Below are 5,240 nucleotides of genomic sequence, written 5' to 3' on the forward strand. Positions count from 1 at the left end.
TAATGAAAGATTGTCAGTGAGAAAAGAACCTTGCTGAAGTTGAAGCCTGCAAGAGATTTTAGCAGCAAATAGAAGTGCATAAACTTCAGCAATAAGAGGTGAACAAACATCATGAGTAGAGGCTTGAATCATTATTCTTGAATCAGAACCCTCTTCAGGGAAAAGGATGTGAACACCAATACCAGTAGCCGGATTACCACCATACCTAGGCACATTCTTCTTATGCCAAGAAGCGTCTGAATATATTTTGGTACCTGAAATAGCCAAGTCAGATTTGAGGGTGGAGCCTTGCTGTACTTGTTCTTGCCCTTGAGAGAGTATGGTTGTAGATTGCTTCTCCTTCGATGAAGGCAGCTCCCTATTTAGGTGTTCTTGGGGATCTTGTATATCTTGGACAGAGGCGATGGCTAGAGCAGCTTGGTGAACCTGATGGGGATGTGATTCTTTCCTACAAAAAAGAACATCGTTTCTTGCTTTCCACAAACACCACAAGAAGGTAAATATATTAGGAATAGATGATTGCGGATGGTTCATGTTAATTAGAACCTGAATAATATCAAGAACAGAATTATGATTGAGAGCAAGAATATCAGATCTAATATACCAGGGGTGTCCGAACCAAGAGGCTCTAGCAAAGTTGCAAAGAAAGAAAAGATGCATTTCATCTTCATCTGAATCACATCTAGAGCATGTAGAAGAAATATGAGAGGAAAACCTGCCAGCTCTAAGACCAGTTGGGAGAGCATGCCTAAGTAAGCGCCACGCAAAAGTTTTAACCCTTGGAGCCCGGGCTGACTTATGACGAAGACTGCGGGTTGAATACAGAAAACAGTAGGAGCTTTTTTGAAAAACTGCCGCGACCAGCAAAAGGGCCCGTGCGTTGCACCGGGTGAAAAAAACCACCCTTCCCTAACCCAATTGCACAAGACCCCCTCTCATTCCACGACACACCGCCAGCCACGATGACATGAACAAACTCTTTAAAATCCTCCATGCTGCCATGAAAATATGTACTGCAGAAAAAATATGAACGTATTTTAGAAGTGTACTAACTGTGTGTGGAATTTAAATCATAGAAATATCTACCTAGTTGTGAGTATCTCTTCAAGCCTTTGTTGGATGCCCAAAACATATCGCATTATACCGTAAATAGTAGAGTCCATTTTAGTATACAATGTTTTTTGCTTCACTATGGAGGTAACACACATTTTCACGAACCAATGTTGGCTAGGTTTAGGGACTATGTAGCATAGCACCAATCGTGTCCAACTATCAAGCACCTGTTATTAACGGGTACTATCTTTTTCATTATAATTCTCAAAAAAATTATTGTGCATGAACAATTAATAAACAATTTTTTATTATGATTTAGACATAGTAATTTTTTTGCAGGTGTTAAACAATTCTAACATAATTTTCTCTCGAGTTATGGACGGGGTAAAACTGCGTTCGTGGGATGATAGCTAGTGGCGTAGGATGAATTTTTTTTTGAGGGGGACGACTTTTGATTGATTTCTAGCTGGTTTACTTCGTTCCCACAATCTTTTAAAGATCAATCAACTCATTACGGGACAAAACAAATGACAAAAAATCACCAGGCTATTTTTTTATCAATCCCAAAAATCCCTCTCTTTCCTTTTTTATTATCAGTTTCCAAAATCCCTCCTTTCCTTCTTTATTCTCTCCGTTCTTCCTTATTAGGACACTTTCTTATTACTATTATTATGGGACGGCTGGCTTCCCACTTTTTTTCCCCAAATCCCTACTTTCCTTGTTATTACGGGACAACTTTCCACTTTCCTATTTTTTGCCCCTCTGGTTTCGAGAGCGTGCGCTCTCAGCTCCGTCGGGCCGGCCGTGCTCTCTAGTTTTAATATAAATCGACTCTTGAGATTTTTCTTTTACGAAATAGGATTTTTTTTACTGCTACATACTCAATTCTTACTTGAAATATTCAATTCAAGTGTAGACTTGAAAACTAAAATCGTGTGTAAGGTATCATGTAACCATATTGATGACCCATAAATTCGTTCAGTTAATTGAAAGTTTTTGACTTTTGATCAAGATAGGTACCCAAGCTCTAATAATTTCAGCGCATCCGAACTTTGACACATCATTTTATTTTAAAATTGTGATTATATTTGTCATCTGAAAACCAGACTCATGGGCAGGGATCTCCAAAGGGTTCTTTGTTATTTTTATTTTTTGGGGGTCCTCAGTTATGTTCCGGGACACCTCTCCTCTCTAGTTTCTTCTAGTAGCTGAGTGTGTGGGCGTTGTATTTCTGGCTAATATACAAGCAGGTTGTTGTGCTTAGAGGGTGCTTGGATCCAAGGGACTATTCTTAGTCTAACTAAAAATAGTCTTTTTTAGAGGCTAAAGTTCCAAGCACCCCTGACTAAAGAGAGGCTAGGACAAGGCTAGGACATGTCTTGAGGCTAAAATTTTTTAGTCAGAGGAAACCTACTAAAATATGGAATAGTCTTCTCTCTCCTCATTTAACTCCTCTCCTTTAACACATGCGAGTTCTGTATTGGAGGGTTTAGAGGATAATAAATGCTCATTAACTTGATTTTAGTTTGGATCCAAGCATGGATGAGGCTAGCAAGTTTTAGTCTCACTACTTTTAGGCCCCGTTCGCTTCAAAGGATTATAAACCATAGGAAAGTAAAAAGGTGTAGGAACAGGGATTCCTTGTAAGTGCTATACGGAGGAATTGAAACAGAGGAAAGAAACAATCGCTGTGCGTTCGGAATATCGGATGGGCCACTAGAGATCGTACTAGTATTAATCACGCAGCAGCAGTAGCTATGCGATTTTTTTTTATTCGCATATGGTCATTCTTCTCTCACACCTCAACCCTATGGCAGTATATTTTACTCAGCTCGTCAGGAGGGCAGCCTCGGGCTTCCGCCCAAAAATGTGGTCAGGGCAAATGTGTTTATTCCTATGGAATGAACACTGTTATGATCATTTCCTCTAATCTAACTGTAGCAGCTTCCTTTGAAAAGAACGCGGCAAAGGAAAAAGAAACGGTGGAACTCACAATTCCTTCGGAATGTGTAGAAATCCTGTGAAGCAAACGGACCCTTAGTCATGGGACTAAAACTATCCAAGCACCCTCTTATTTTGCATCGCCCCATCTCTTCTCCCCGTGTAGACAGTGTTTTTCCCCCTCCCTCTGGTCAAGGCGGTGGTCAGGATGGAGGTGGTGTCTTTGAATACGGTGCTTCACCGGTGCGTCACATTTGCTTCCTTTGATCTCTTGGAGCTTCGAGAAGATCCGCTGGCTTGGGGCTTCGCTCCATCGGGCCCGCTCAGCGGCTACGGAGATCTCAGAAGGGCAGCTCGTCGATGGCAAGCTGGAGTGCCTCTACCATGGCTGGCAGTTCGACGGCCAGGGCAAGTGCGTCAAGATCCCACAGGTTCGAATCAAGTTCATTCTTGGGTCAGTGCAAACGCATGAGAACACTCACGTTTGATCGATGCGCATGCAGCTGCCTGAGGGGGCCAAGATCCCGCGGAAAGCGTGCGCGCGCAACTATGAGGTGCGGGACTCGCAGGGGATGGTGTGGGTGTGGATGTCGCCGGCGAGCCCGCCGGACGCGAAGAAGCTGCCGTGGTTCAAGCCGTACGCGCGGGCGGGGTTCACGGACCTGTCTACGGTGCACGAGCTCCCCTACGACCACTCCATCCTGCTGGAGAACCTCATGGACCCGGCGCACGTGCCCATCTCGCACGACCGCACCGACTGGACGGCCAAGCGGGAGGACGCGCAGCCGCTGGCCTTCGAGGTCGCCGAGCGCACCGCCCGGGGCTTCGCCGGCCACTGGTGGCGCGAGCGCGCGCCACACCTCCGCAACCTGCTCCGCTTCGAGGCGCCCTGCGTGCTCACCAACACGCTCGAGTTCGCGGACAAGGACGGCAGGAAGCAGTGCTTCTCGGCGCAGTTCCTGTGCCGGTCGGCAGGGCAGGGGAAGTCGATGTTGCTCGTCCGGTTCGGGTCCACGGCGAGGTCGCCGCTGCTGAGGGTGCTGCCGAGCTGGTACTTCCACCAGAACGCGTGCAAGGTGTTCGAGCAGGACATGGGGTTCCTGTCGTCGCAGAACGAGGTGCTGCTCCTGGAGAAGGTGCCCACCAAGGAGCTCTACCTCAACCTCCGCTCCTCGGACACCTGGGTGGCCGAGTACCGGCGGTGGATGGACAGGGCCGGCCACGGCATGCCCTACTACTTCGGCCACAACACCATCTCGCCGCCGCCCGTGCCGGCCGTCGTGGAGCAGGCGCCGGCAGGGGCCGCCGTCGGGATCTCCGCGTCGTTCCCGGTCTAGGGCGGCTTCGGCACGCAGCACGCGCCCAACCCGACCAGCAGGTACTTCCGGCACGTCGTGCACTGCAAGGGGTGCAGGGACAGTGTCAATAGGTACACCGCCCTGAAGAAGGCCTTCGTCGTGCTCGCTGCGGTGCCGGCCGCCGCGGACGTCTTGGCGGCCATGGCTGACAAGCAAGGGCCGTCCTGCCGATTTTGCTAATCCGATTTTCCTAGGTTTCCGAGCCCAGATTTGCCATCGGGGAGTCGATTCGCTGTCTCCCTCTTCCCCGTGATTATTTCCTTCGTTCTCTTTCCTTCCTCTGCTTGTTGATGATATAAAGCCGTCGGCGTATATAAATTGCTGCCCAATGCTGGGATTGATTGCAAAGAATCGTGGTGGGACAATTTATTTTGATAACAAACCGTGTTTCGTCGCACAAGCTTACCAGCTCAGTTGGCCACAACCTTCGAGATGGAGCCTCTTGCGTGACTCAGTGGCACATAAGAAAAGGCCCAACAGTGGAACAACGTGGCCCAATATAGGTGAGGTGCGTGCGTTGCGAAAGACCGAGCGAGGCAGAAACTCTACGAGCGTGGGTTGAAATTAGTACCACCTCTCATATGTGTTTAAAATTCAAACTGAAAGCGTAAATTCATAGGAAGAAGTGTATTGTGACGGTGAACCCGACAAAGTCAATACGTGCTTTATTATTAGATTAGAAAAAGACTAGCACAAATGCCCGTGCGTTGCAACGGGAGAAAAAAAATAAGACGACCCTAACTTGATAAGTATGCCCACTCATCCACACACACAATGGTCCAGATCCCCTATTTCAACAAATGTGCTTCACTGCGTAACAAACACCATTTATCATTAATCAGGCTGGCTAGGTAGAGAATGAGTTTGATGATGACCCAAATGATTGTT

General features: G+C 47.3%; 1 pseudogene; it reads left to right on the forward strand.

Annotated features, from left to right (window-relative positions):
* Positions 1 to 3,335: 3,335 nt before the first annotated feature.
* Positions 3,336 to 4,656, forward strand: LOC119293726 (annotated as a pseudogene).
* The last annotated feature ends 584 nt before the right edge of the window (positions 4,657 to 5,240 follow it).

This window comes from Triticum dicoccoides, chromosome 4B (assembly GCF_002162155.2).
Source record: "Triticum dicoccoides isolate Atlit2015 ecotype Zavitan chromosome 4B, WEW_v2.0, whole genome shotgun sequence".
NCBI lineage: Eukaryota > Viridiplantae > Streptophyta > Magnoliopsida > Poales > Poaceae > Triticum > Triticum dicoccoides.